The 14504-nt window shown below is 52.6% G+C and overlaps 1 protein-coding gene across 1 annotated transcript in view; it reads right to left on the bottom strand.

The window, feature by feature from the left end:
* LOC307221169 (leucine-rich repeat and fibronectin type III domain-containing protein 1-like protein) overlaps positions 1-14504 on the bottom strand; it is a 70110-nt gene that overhangs the window by 26189 nt on the left and 29417 nt on the right. The window contains exon 2 of the mRNA XM_079985505.1: positions 2770-2926. The gene's annotated coding sequence lies outside the window, so the exon portion shown is untranslated. The remainder of the gene's footprint in view (positions 1-2769; positions 2927-14504) is intronic.

Below are 14504 nucleotides of genomic sequence, written 5' to 3'. Positions count from 1 at the left end.
AAGTCTGGCCCAACTCATAGCCACGGACATGCCTTAGACTTGGTGTTTACCTCTACGGATGTTGGTGATCTGACATTAACTAAAAGCGAAACAAAAGAAGTGCCATGGTCAGATCACTTCCTGGTGCAACTGGACTTCTCCGCAACCCTTCCCCTCTGCAGGGAGGTGGGACCGATTCGGATGGTCCGCCCCCGCCACTTAATGGATCCAATTGGCTTCCAGAGAGTGGTAGGGGATGCTTTATCCCAAGTTGATGGCCTTTCAGCTGATTCCCTGGTGGCACGCTGGAATGCGGAGTTAACCAGGGCTATTGACTGTCTGGCTCCGAAGCGCCCTCTCCGATTGCATGGAGCCCGGACAGCCCCGTGGTTTTCCCCGGAGCTGAGGGTGATGAAACATCCGTTGAGACGGCTAGAGCGCCGGTGGCGGAAAACTCATTCTGAATCAGACCGGACACGGGTTAGAGCTCAACGTCGAGCCTACCAAGTGGCAATGGCGACGGCGAAGAGGGCCTTCTTCGCCGCCTCCATTGCATCTGCAGAAAACAGCAGCAGGAGACTTTTTCAGGTGGTTCGCAGTTTATCGGAACCACCTGTACCACCGGGGCCTGGTAGGGACCCCAAGATCTCCTGCAATGCTTTTGCAAAGTTTTTTGCAGATAAAATCGCTCAGATTCAGAAGGAGGTAGACTCCACAGTGGGAGCAGGGCCAGGGCGGGAGAGTGCTAGAGTTCTGTCTGGTCCTGTTATATGGGATCAATTCCAATCTGTTACCTCCGAGGATGTGGACAGGCTGCTTGGACGAGTGAAACCGACCACCTGTCTCCTTGATCCTTGCCCATCCTGGCTGATAAAAGCGAGCCGGGAAGGGCTGGGCGATGGGCTTTGCGGGGTGGTGAATGCTTCCCTCTGTGAGGGAGCCTTCCCAGACCCGCTGAAAGAGGCGGTCATTAAACCGCTTCTTAAAAAAACATCTTTAGACCCAGCCAATTTGGCCAACTATCGCCCAGTCTCAAATCTGCCATTCTTGGGCAAGGTGATTGAGCGGGTGGTTGCTGAACAACTCCAAGCACGCCTGGAGGAAACGGACCATTTGGATCCCTTCCAATCGGGATTCAGGCCTCACCATGGGACTGAAACTGCCTTGGTCGCGCTGGTTGATGATCTCCGGCGGGCTAGGGACAAAGGTGAGAGCTGTTTCCTAGTTCTGCTGGATCTCTCAGCGGCCTTTGACACCATCGACCATAACATCCTTCTGGACCGTCTAGAGGGGCTGGGAGCTGGGGGCACTGTTATACAGTGGTTTCGCTCCTTCCTCCTGGGCCGTGTTCAGAAAGTGGTGGTGGGGGATGAGTGTTCAGACCCTTGGGCCCTCACTTGTGGGGTACCTCAGGGTTCCGTCCTCTCCCCCATGCTTTTTAACATCTATATGAAGCCGCTGGGAAAGATCATCAGGGGGTTTGGACTGGGTGTTCATCAGTATGCAGATGACACCCAGCTCTACCTCTCCTTTAAATCAGAACCAGTGAAGGCGGTGAAGGTCCTGTGTGAGTGCCTGGAGGCGGTTGGAGGTTGGATGGCGGCTAACAGATTGAGGTTGAATCCTGACAAGACAGAAGTACTGTTTTTGGGGGACAGGAGGCGGGCAGGTGTGGAGGATTCCCTGGTCCTGAATGGGGTAACTGTGCCCCTGAAGGACCAGGTGCGCAGCCTGGGAGTCATTTTGGACTCACAGCTGTCCATGGAGGCGCAGGTTAACTCTGTGTCCAGGGCAGCTGTCTACCAGCTCCACCTGGTACGCAGGCTAAGACCCTACCTCCCCGCGGACTGTCTCGCCAGAGTGGTGCATGCTCTGGTTATCTCACGCTTGGACTACTGCAACGCGCTCTACGTGGGGCTACCTTTGAAGGTGACCCAGAAACTGCAATTAATCCAGAATGCGGCAGCTAGACTGGTGACTGGGAGTGGCCGCCGGGACCACATAACACCGGTTCTGAGAGATCTGCACTGGCTCCCAGTACGTTTCCGAGCACGATTCAAAGTGTTGGTGCTGACCTTTAAAGCCCTAAATGGCCTCGGTCCTGTATACCTGAAGGAGCATCTCCACCCCCATCGTTCAGCCCGGACACTGAGATCCAGCGCCGAGGGCCTTCTGGCGGTTCCCTCATTGCGAGAAGTGAGGCTACAGGGAACCAGACAGAGGGCCTTCTCGGTAGTGGCGCCCGACCTGTGGAACGCCCTCCCATCAGATGTCAAAGAGATAAAGAATTACCTGACATTCAGAAGACATCTTAAGGCAGCCCTGTTCAGGGAAGTTTTTAATCTGTGATATTTTAGTGTATTTTTGGTTTTTATGGAAGCCGCCCAGAGTGGCTGGGGAAACTCAGCCAGATGGGCGGGGTATAAATTATTATTATTATAAATTATTATTATTATAAATTATTATTATTATAAATTATTATTATTATTATTATTATTATTATTATTATTATTGCATTCGCGGTGGAGCTTTGCTGACGCACGCGCAGGCTCAAATCTCCCTTCACGGCAATTTCACCTTAATTTGGGGAACAGGGAAGTTGTTCCTAATTCGGCAACAGACCTTGAGGGAGCGAGTGCCGGAGGCAACATCTGCCACATGCCCAGGATGTGTGGGGAGAGCGAGGGGGTCCTTTAGCCCCATATCCTGACATTTCCAGTGGCCCCCGGAGGCCTCCAGAAGAGCCCAGCGTGGCCCCTGACCACAGAGGCAGGGAGTTGCAGCACTTACCTTCAAGCGATCTCCAAGTTCACTGCGCGGCCGGCTCCAGCCTCCCGGACCGCCTGTCATCAGGAGCTCAGGCGCACAGGATGCCCTTGGAGTGACAGATCCGCCATTCGCCCGTCAGTCCAGCCCCCCTGGGGGGGCTCACAGGCTGGCATCCCTCCTGAAAGAAAAGAAGGGAAGAGGAAGCTGAGTCAGAAAGAACTTTGCCCGAGAGGACAAAGGTGCTCACTCATTTTCTTATTGCATCTATGGCCCACTTTTTTATTCAAGGAGCTTCAGGTGGCATTTATCATTCTCCTCCTCCCCATTTAACCTCCACAACAACCCTGTTGAAGTGAGGGACATGAGGCAGGAGTTGATAATGCAGGTGAGTTGCGCACAGGTGGGCTGCATGCAAGCTGCCGGCCAGCTCTGTGGAGGCTCCTTTTATTGACACAATATGCAAACCCAGGCAGATACATTTTGGGCTGTGACCTTTACACATCTTCCAGTCCCGAGATCGTGGGATGGTACAAAGCTATTTTGGCACCTGTTTCCACCGCGTCATTTTCCCCTTGCACAGTGTATGACAAAGGAGACAAAGGACTCAGAGACAAAGGTTACAGACAGGACACAGCAGACCACTGAGACCGCAAAAGGTTAGACAGAGGGCAAGATGTTCAGACAGCTGTGGCTTTATCTGTGAGGGGGAGTGTGCCCTGCACCCCATGGTCACGCGTGGAGGCAGCTGAGGCTGCCTGCGGGCGGGGAGTGTGCTCCGCACCCAGCGATCATCCCTACACCCTGTGAGGTAGGTTAGGCTGAGAGAGGCAGTGACTTGCCGCCCAGTGAGGTTGATGGCCAAGTTGGGGGAAATTTGAACCCTGTTCTCCCAGGTCCTGGATAGACACTCTAACCACTGCAGCACACTTTCCCCAACAGAAACAACTCCTGGGGTGGGGAGGGCCGAGTTCTCATTGCTCAGCCTCCTCCAATGGTGCTGAAAGGCGCCCACTTTGCAAGAGGACCCTTCTCCCAGAAGGAGCACCTGCCAGGAGACCTCAGGTTCCCGTCTTCTGCCAGTCCCAGCAAACCCCCTTCCCCAAGGAGCAGGGGGAGAGGAGCAAGCCCTGTGTCTGCCCACCCCACCCCCAGTGGCCCCCGTCTGCAAGGAGGTCTCCTCAAAGGGCACAATCCTGGCAGCAGCTTCATCTGAAAGCAGGTCCCAGAAAGGACAGGGGCTCCTGCTCAGCCACCCTGGGGCCCCCAGTTCCCTCCAGGTCCACCTGCTCCTCATCTGTGGCAGCCCAGCTGCTTGCCCAGGTGAGTGCGCCATTCAAGGCCACGCCTGCCACCAGATCTTTCCTCTCCATGGCTAATTTCTAGGGTCTCGGCTGGAGGCCAAATAAGAACATCAACCTGACAAAGCAGACGGGGAACATCCAACCGCCATGGCAACCGCAGCTGCAGAGTCACAATTTGGCAGCGTTGGCATCAGGCTGCAGCAGCTCCCGGCAAAAGCAGGTGCGCCGCATGCAGAACGGCCCTGGATCAGTAGGAGGCACTGGTGTGCGGGGGGAGCCCACCGCCCCTGGCGGCACGATCCTGGTGGGGTGGCATCGTGGCTGCCCCTGCGCGCTGGGCACCACGCCCCCACAGGCGGCGCACCATGCCCCCAGGATGTCAATCAGCCAAACTGACAGACATAATAAGACAAAGACCAAAAAGTGAAGGAAAGAAAGAATGGGAGTGCCTGAATGAATACCTTAAAAGCCAAGGTTTGAGGACAGAAATCTGGCTGAGTCTGGAATAACCTTGAGAAGTGAAAGGATAAGAAAGAGGGATTTATATCTAGATGATAGGATAGAAATGATAACAGGAAAACAGGAAGACACAATGAGAGGTAAAGGAGGTGCTGTGGGATTGGTGGAAGTCAATGTTTGTTTTTCTTTTTAGTGCTTATATTATTAACTTGTAAGATATGGATTTGTTTTTTGAATGTTGGTTTTTGTGTTTTGTGTCTTGTTATTTTTCGATATCTTTCGTGTTGTTGTTGTGTGGAATATAAAATTTATATATTAAAAAAACAAAAAAACAAAATAGAACCTTCCAAAGGGGGGTGGGGGGTGGAGGATGTGTGCCATGCCCCTGTGAGTGGCACGCCACACCCCCGGGACGCATGCCTGAAGCTCCACCACTGGTAGGAGCGCCTGCAATGCCCACCGCCTGGAGCCCTGGAGAGCCATAGCTCAGTGGCTGCCTTGCAAGCAGAAGCTCCAGGTTCAAATCCCGCTGGCCTCTCCAGATATGTCTGGGAGTCTGAAACCCTGCAGGGCCACCGTAGTCTGCACTGGGCTGGATACTTCTTCATGCAGCGCAGTCAAACTTGCTCTGCCCATTAAAAAAAACCCTCTTTTAAATCCCTGCGGGTTGGTGGCTATTCCTGCCTCATGTAGGCTCAGCTGGCTGGGCCAAGGCACCTCCCCACATGCCTGGATGCAGCAGAGGTTGTGGGGTGTGGTATGGACAGGGGGGGGGCGGTACCCAGCCAACACATCAGAAGCGCTGGCCTCTTGAGCTTGGATGCTGCACTGTAAGGACTCGACAACAGCCACTTGACAAAGGCTCCCAGCATTACATGCACGGAGACACCACTGATTTCTATACATCTTGCTCCATTCGACAGCCTATACTGGGCTCCCAGTACCACCCTAAGACAAGGAAACCCCATTTCCTGAAACATAGAAATTCACCAAAAGTAGATGGTTTTATTTCGTTCCAAAAGGTAATAAAATTGTGGTCCCAGAATGTAAGGGGAGGGGGCTTGACTCATGGCCTGAATGGAACGGGAATCCATAATCCTCAAGGTGTATCCTCAGGTCCCCCCCACTGCCAAACCAGGTGTTAACTGTCAGAGGGAAATGAGACTCCGGAAGAGCAAATGAAGGTGCAAAGGTATGGGATTCCTTCCTTACAAAGGTAAAGGGACCCCTGACCGTTAAGTCCAGTTGCGGACAACTCTGGGGTTGCAGCGCTCATCTCGCTTTACTGGCTGAGGGAGCTGGCATACAGCTTCCGGGTCGTGTGGCCAGCTGGACTAAGCTGCTTCTGGCGAACCAGAGCAGCGCACGGAAATGCCGTTTACCTTCCCGCCTGAGCGGTATTTATCTACTTGTACTTTGACATCCTTTCAAACTGCTAGGTTGGCAGGAGCAGGGACCGTGCAAAGGGAGCTCACCCTGTCGTGGGGATTCGAACCACCGACCTTCTGATCGGCAAGCCCTAGGCTTAGTTGTTTAGACCAGAGCACAGCCCTTACAAAGGGATGTGCAAATAGTTTGTTGACTTGTGTGAAGTGGGTACTTGAACTGTCCAGTTCTCACATTTCTGCCTGACACCACACCTTTTCTGTGAAATCCCTATGATGTTTTCAAGATGCTGTGTGAAATGTACCATGGGAAATCGTGGGAACTCCTAAGAAGCCATGTGCCCTTTGTTCTGGGCTGCTTCTTCCTTGTTTTGGCTGGGGAATTGGAACCTCGTTGCAGCAATAAATGATCCGGCTTCCTAGCTGCTCTTGTGCTTCACTTTGCCTGGCTGTGGTCTGTCTCTTCCTTGAACCTGACCCGATTCAGAACCTGCAGGGCTGGGCCCTGGCGAAGTTGGGAAACGGCTTAGGTACCGCACCCCAAGTTTTGTCCTCATCAGTGGACATCTTTATGCTCCTTTTTGCCTGGATTCCTGAGCAAAGGCAGGCGGGCGGGAGATGGTGGAGCCAGCTGGTGCTCAGAGGGGCTCGGCATGATTTTATGTTGGCTCAGGGGACCAATGCAAACATGCAGCTAAAATTATCTGGGCACCGTGGAGGGAATGGTGGAATTACAGGAATAATCTACTGCTGCCCTTCACACACTGCATGGCCTGAGCATTTTGAGCACAGCTTTTCATCAGCAAACGCCTACAGAGATGAGTTTTCTACCCTATCTATGACTTCCCTTGGTGAGGATGCTCTGCAGTCGAAACACGCAAGACATTGAGGACTCTGGAGACAACTTATTTTCACAAACCCCAGCCCTGCTCGGCTCCTATTTCACTGTGTCCTTGGTTGTGATGGGACACTTGAATGGGGCAGACAGGGTGGGGGGCGGGGGGGGGGAGTAATCAGATTTCAGACAAATGGCCAACAAGGATAACTTTCCCCAATAGTTGTATTTCCACAGTACAAAAGGCTTAACCTGCTGGACTTCTGCAGGTCGCATGTTAAAGATACAGGAGCACCTGATTTTCTCTACCTCTGTGGACCCCCCACCCTCCCAAGAAAATGGTTTGGCCCAGTCCACCCTCCTGGCTTTGTGGAAGAGCCATTCCAGTCCCATGTGGGGATGTGGCAGTGACTTCCAGGCTCCAAAGAGGTGGCTCCAGGCTGTTCCCTGGAAAGGCCAGTGGCTGGCTCTTTCCCTGGGTCTGTGCTGGCCCAGGCCTTGCCCCACCTGGCCTGGCCTGGGGGGCCTGACAGACTCCAGCTACAAAAGCTGGGACTGCTGAACAGACTCTTGGGCTGGGGGGGTTGTTGTTTAGGGGGCTTTGCTGCTGTTACTGGTGTCCATTTTTTGCATCTTTATTTTTAGAGATCATGATTCACATGGCAATTTTTCAATTCAATTGCACTTTTTGATGTGTCTCATTTATTGCTTAGGACCAGTGCTTTTTTTCTTTAAAAAATGTTTAGGGATACTCTCATTTTGACTCAAGACAATCACCATTTCATAGTTCAAATCGGGGAAAATAAATATAGTAAGTGGACCAAAGTACAAAGATTCACAAAATGCTTGTTGTCGTCGTCCCTGGAAAAAAAGCACCGTGATTGTGTATTTTTTTTATGTTGTAAGCCATCTTGATCAGGGTTTGAATTAAGGAAAGGAAATAAAGGGGTGGGGAATATGGATGTATAACTCCTCTCTTTTCCAGGCTAAACACCACCAGTTCCCTCAACCGTTCCTCATCAGGCTTGCTTTCCAGACCCTTGGTCATCTTTGTCACCCTCCTCTGCACAAATGCCAGCTTGTCAACTTCCTTTCTATATTATGGCACCCAGAACTGGACACAGGACTCCAGCTGGGCTCTGACCAAAGCAGAATAGAGCGTTGTGGTTGTGCTGCACCAGGCAGATGGTCCAGACCAGCTGTCTTTCTGCAAGACCGGCTTGCAGAAGGATCTTTTGCTGGGTCAGCTCTGATGTTCCAGTGTCTGTTCTGCAAGCCCCCCTTTTTTTGCTAAATGTTGCAGAGAGTCCCACTTCCCACCCTTTTGCGCATCAGGGAACCTGCCAGGCTTTCATTGTGCTTTCCTGCATTTAGCACTCTTGCTTTTTAACTGAATTGTTTTTCACCTGCTCTTAGCTTTATTATGAGATACGGATATTTTGGCAATCTTGTAAGCCCCTTTGGGTTTATGTGCAGTGGAATTCCCCCAACCCATGCTTCATTTTTCCACAGGTGGCAGAAAGGGACAGCCCCCCCCCCCCCGCCTGCAGCCCACCCACTCGGGGGCTGGCCGGCTGGTTTTTCCAACTGCAGCCACATATACTTGGAGGCCAGGACCTCCCCTTGGCTGCCCGTCTGCTCAGGAAGGGAGCCCAGGATGGGCAAAGCAAAGCTGCCCCTTCTTCCCTCTTCTGCCTTGCCTGCGTCTGAACTGGAAGCAGCCGCACCAAGTGAGCTCAGCAGGAGCAAGGAGGAGAGAGAAGCAGCAGGATTTGGCTTTCAAGGGCTGCGCGGAGCCTGACAAACTCGGCTCGCTGTTTTCCCCATCCCTGCCTTTTATGTTGCTGAAGTGCAACACGGCGCTCCTAATCCCTAGACAATGCTGAGCTCTGAAAGCCACACTAAACAACAACTGCACAAGTGTGTGTGTGTGGGGGGGGGGGGGGGACTCCCAGGATAGGAACAGAAAGCCAGAGGCTCTTGCGACAGCAGCACACAAAGGCCTTGATGGCACTCCTGCCAGGACGCTGCCGAAATGACGAGAGGGCTTTGAAGCGTCCACAAATAATGCAGCAGCAGCAGCGATTTGCATGCTCAAACAAGGGGCTTTGCGCAGCGGGGGCTCTGCCCAGACCCAGAGCAGCAGAAGCCAGGCAAGGAGGTGGGGGGGGGGGGCTGCTCTTGCGCAAGAGCTCTGGCAGCCTCGGTTCTGCTTGGGGGTTCCCCAAAAGAGGCAGCTGGTGGGCTGCTGTGAGAACAGGCTGCTGGGCAAGAAGGGCCACGGGTCGGATCCAGCTGCCTCTTCTTAGTGTTACAGAAATGACACCGGGGGGCGGGGGCGGGGACATCCTTAAAGTTGTTACAATGTTACAAATATTTTGCCTGACTGTATCCTTTCGACTTGACAGCTCAGGGAAGATACCTAGCTTTATAAATTTGTAGAAAATCCATACTTTAACCGACTCTCCTCATTCCAATGCCATTTTGGTCCTTAAAGGAAGGTGAATTTGGGCTCCACCTCGGTCCATGAACCAAGAAGCAGGAAGTCACTGTAGGCAGCAGGAACAGGGCATCTCACCATCATTCCCCAAGTGTGAGAGCACAGACAGGGCCCCCCCCAGGGAGTGACCAAGGGGGCAACACTAGACAGTTGAGCAAGTCAGGTGCTCTGAAAGCCCATCTCCAGACCAGTCCTGAGGGCAAGGAGATGTCAAGAGTTTTATTGTTCTTTCTGTGATGGGGACTTAAGAGGTGTTGGGAAAGGGGTCTGAGAAAGTGACCTCATGGTGAACTGGTAACCCTTGTATAAAGCTAAAGGTAAAGGGACCCCTGACAGTTAAGTCCAGTTGCAGATGACTCGGGGGTTGCGACGCTCATCTCACTTTACAGGCTGAGGGAGCTGTCATTTGTCTGCAGACAGTTTTTCCAGGTCATGTGGCCAGCATGACTAAGCCACTTCTGGCGAACCAGAGCAGCGCACGGAAACGCCGTTTACCTTCCCGCCGGAGCGGTACCTATTTATCTACTTGCACTGGTGTGGTTTCAAACTGCTAGGTTGGTAGGAGCAGGGACCGAGCAACGGGAACTCACTCTGTCATGGAGATTCAAACTGCCGACCTTCTGATCAGCAAGCCCAAGAGGCTCAGTCATTTAAACCACAGAGCCACCCGCGTCCCTAACCCTTGTGTACCCTTCCCCATTTGTGACATGCTAGTGATGTAGTGATGATGTACTGTATCAGTGATGCCCCTCAAAGCGTATTCTGGGGGAAAGAGGAAAGTTTTAAAAGAGGAGGTCACCGCCTGCTCAGGGGTGAGCTCTTACTCCGTGTGGGAATCTGTTGCACAACAATAGAAAACATGGTCTACTGACCGCTGTTTTGCTCCAAAATGCTTGGCTGGAACTTCCTTCTTTTACTGACTGCATCGACCCACAGGAGACTTGCACCCCAACGAGCTGGGCTGTTGAGTAGGTTCTCCCCCCCAGAATTCCCCCCCCCCCTTAACATTAGGTTCAGCAGCAGCAGCAAAGAGCTGGCAGAGGAACCTCTATACAGTCAAACCTTGGTTCTCGAATGGCTCCATTGCTGAACGTTTCAGCTCCCAAACACCGCAAACCTGGAAGTAAGTGTTCCGGTTACCGAACGTTTTTTGGAACTTAAACAGATTCCAAGGAGTGTTTCTCTCTCCTCCCCTCCACTGAAATTGCTAACAGCCCTTTGATTTTTGGTTTTTGAACGTTTCGGAAGTTGGTCTTCCGGAATGGATTACGTTTGAAAACTGAAGTTCCACTGTATCAGGAAGATACAGTCTCATTTAATGGTTGAACTGGGGATCAAAGATTTTTGTGGCAACAGCATGGGGGCTGCTCTGAATCACACCAGGTGGGTGCAGAGCCCAGGAGACCCCAGAAGGAAGCCCCCGGTACAGTGGTACCTTGGTTGTCAAACGGCTTGGCTCCTGAACGCTGCAAACCCGGAAGTCAGTGTTCCAATTTGTGAATGTTTTTCCGTAAGCCCAACTTCCAACGCAGCTTCTGACTGTGTGCAGGACTCTCCTGCAGCCTTGGTCCAAATTGTGTGTGGCGGTGGCAGCAGGTGATGTCTCTCTCTGAGGCCAGATCTGCTACCGCCACAGAAGGCAGCCCCCTTACCTTGCCGGGGGGGGGGGGGGGCGCTGGCCCTGCCAGCAGCTTAATACCAGCCTGCGCTATTGTCAATCATTTTGTCTCCTAGAAAGGCCATGGGAGGCATTCGGTCCAGCCAGTTCTGGCTTTGTACAACCGTAGGATAAGTTAGAAGAAGAAGAGTTTGGATTTGATATCCCGCCTTTCACTCCCCTTCAGGAGTCTCAAAGCGGCTCACATTCTCCTTTCCCTTCCTCCCCCACAACAAACACTCTGTGAGGTGAGTGGGGCTGAGAGACTTCAGAGAAGTGTGACTGGCCCAAGGTCACCCAGCAGCTGCAGGTGGAGGAGCGGAGACGCGAACCCGGTTCGACAGATTACATGACTACCGCTCTTAACCACTACACCACACTGGCTGCCAGACAGCCAGCCAGCCAGATCCTGCCCACAACCTTCCCTCTAAGCCCCAGAGACTTGCAAGGGAGACCCTGGCAGAATGAAGGTCTAATTAACAAGCTTCCCACCTTTCATGTTGCTCTTAATGAGCAGGTATTTTGCATCAGAGGCAAAGAGACCCTGACAAGCCCCTGCTGCGCTCAGCAGACGGACGCCGCTGGCACCTCCTTGCCCTCGCTGACTGGCACTGTCTGGCTTTGCGGACCTCCAACCTGGCAGAGTCTTGTTCCAGCTGCTCTGGCACATGTCAAGGGCATGGAGGCCATCAGGTCTGCTTCACGAGTTGGGATGAGCTGGGAGGGAGGGAGGGAGGGAGGGAGCAGCATCTTTGCCAGCCTGTGGCTGCAACCCCACGACTTCTTTGAGTCTGTCTAAGTCTGTCAACGTCTCTCTCTCCCCCCCCCCACAGATCCTAGAAACAGTTAGCAAATATTCTCGCAAATATTTGTTCACCTGCTCCGCGGGAGGCAACAGTTTGCAAGTCTCCTGCCTTGATCTCTGTGTCAGATCAGGAGTCCCAGGAAGTCTGGCTCTGGCTCCAGAGTGGCTCTACCAGCAGATGAGAATAAAAGGAAGAGAATTGGGGTATGGATCTGCAACGGGGGTCAGAAGTGGGGCCAAGTCCCAGGCCCTCAGGCCCTCCCAGCCCAGCTCTCTGGGGCAACCACTAAGTTTTGAGATCCTGGAGGGTTGAGCCCAGCAGGGAGACCTGCTGCCAAGCCGGGGGTGGTTCCACCCCTGGAGTTGAAGGGATTCTCGGGGGGTGGGGGACTAAGAAGCAAGGGGGTGGCAGGGGGTGCCGGAGGGGTGCACCAGACCTTAGAAAGCCGCTATCCTTGGATCAAGTGCTTCAGTTCTGTTGAATTAAACTAAGTACTTTTGACTGGATCTGAATAAATGTGCAATTAACTGGAAATGTTTTGGGTGTTATTGTCTTCCTTGGGGGGGGTCATGCAAACCGCTGTTCTAGATAAAGCTTTTTGAAAGGTTGGAGGGGCACTCTGAGTGAAGGAGGTGGGGACCCCAAAAATAGTTTGGGAACTGCTGGTTTAAAGGGAAGGAGGGGTGCGGGGGAGGTGCTGCTTTCTCAGCACCCAAAGGAGATTACCGTATTTTTCTGTGTATATGAGGAGGGTTTTGTTTTTGTTTTTTTTAAGGTAAAAAAATTGGGGTTGTCTTATACACGGGTAATGCAAGGGGGGGGTGGGCAATTGTTGGCAGCCATGAGTAGGAGATATACAGCGGTGATCTGGCAGACGACTGGGGTCTTCTGCAAAGTGTGCGATTGGCAGCTGCGGTCAGGTGGGTGAGCGATTGTCAGCATTGCCCCCCCCCCAAGCTCAACTCTGGGCATTCCGCGCCCAAAAAAGTTCAACAACCGTGGGCAATTCCCTCCCTCCAAAAAGCTTAACAACTCTGGGCAATTCCCCCCTCCCATTTTCTTAATTTGGAGTCCAAAAAATAGGGGGCGTGTTATACACGGAAAAATACATTATGCAGCACCAAATCCTTCTCTCGATTTCCCCTCTGCCTCTCTGTGCCAAAGGCCCTGGATCTCCCTTTCACTCAGCCCTCACTGGAAACATTGGTGCTGATCTACCATGCGGGAAGAAACAAAAGGTCACCCAGAGCATGGCAGAGTAAAAATAGAAGAAGGGGCAGCCATGCAACCCTGGAGAGGATGCAGGAAAGGGGCTGTGTTGCTGGGCAGCGCTAGTAAATCAAGGTGAGGGCAACAGCTCTAATAGCAACAGCCACATTCTTCTCTGCCGGTGCCTTGAAATAAAAGTCAGGAGGGGTGGAGGAGGAGGAGGAGGAGTTTGGATTTGATATCCCGCTTTATCACTCCCCTTCAGGAGTCTCAAAGCGGCTCACATTCTCCTTTCCCTTCCTCCCCCACAACAAACACTCTGTGGGGTGAGTGGGGCTGAGAGACTTCAGAGAAGTGTGACTGGCCCAAGGTCACCCAGCAGCTGCATGTGGAGGAGCGGGGACGCGAACCTGGTTCCCCAGATTATGAGTCCACCGCTCTTAACCACTACACCACACTAGGTCTCTGGGGTGCCAACTTGGATAAAATATTGGGGGAACCCAGGTATGCCCAACCCTGCATGATTGATCACATGGCAATGCCCATCAACTTTAGGGGGAGAGCCCCCTCAAATATTTTATTGGGTGTGTGTGAAGGGACCTTGGCCCCCTAGGAGTTGTCTCCTATGGAAGTCAGCATGAAATAAGGACCCCAGAAGAGGGTGCTGGATCAGGCCAACAGCCCATCTAGTCCAGCATCCTAAGAACCCAGGAATCTGGATAGACTGCCCCTGGACCTGGAAGTTCTATAAGACCATATGGAGAGCCCTCAAGCTAAGGGCCCACCGGGTCCACTGTCCTGTTCTCAGAGAGGCCAACCAAAGGCCCATGATGGGAAACCCACAAGCAGGATTTGGGCACAAGAAATGGGTATTCCGAAGCAACAGCCCGGATCAGCCTCAGAGTCAGGCCTTTGCTCAGCAAACAAAGCCACAACGCGGGGCCCCTGCAGAGGAGAGCAATCTGATCAGAGGCAAAGCAGCCCCAGGGGACTCGACTGAGCAAATCCTGCCTTGTGCCACCACCTGAGAAGAAGGCAGGTGGGAAGGTGGTGGGAAAGGCAGAGAGAGAGAGAGAGAGAGAGAGAGAGAGAGAGAGAGAGAGAGAGAGAGAGAGAGAGAGAGAAGGTTGGGAAGCAAGAGCCATTCCATAGAGAAACAGACTCCCTGCAAAAGTGATGGACTCTCCTTCCCTGCATAATACAGGATTTCCCTGTGTGTCAATGCAAAAGGCTGTATCCTGTATTTGTGGGATGTGAAACACAAGAACAGTCAAGTACAACCTTCCTAGAGTGAACATGTTCACACATGGGGAGGGATGTTTGTCCAGCCAGCAGGTAAACTTCCTGTTTCCTTCTGGGCTGGGACAGACTTCCTCTGCATGTGACTAGAGGTGGGCGTGGCCTCACCTGTGCAGGTAACGACAAAAGCACAGGGCAGGGCAGCCATCTCTCTCTCTTTGACTACATGCATCAAAGAAGCAACATCTGCTTAGCCAAAGATGCCCTCTTGGCCTCCAGCCAAGAGAGGACAGAGGGACTGTCTCCTTATGAGATAGTTTCCAGGTGTATGTTACTTTTCTAAGCTAAGTCTGCCTTCTGGGATC

Source organism: Podarcis cretensis, assembly GCF_951804945.1.
Source record: "Podarcis cretensis genome assembly, chromosome: 8".
NCBI classification, from domain to species: Eukaryota; Metazoa; Chordata; class Lepidosauria; order Squamata; family Lacertidae; genus Podarcis; species Podarcis cretensis.
The sequence above is the reverse complement of the archived record's forward strand: the minus strand, read 5'-3'. Positions and strand labels throughout refer to the sequence as shown.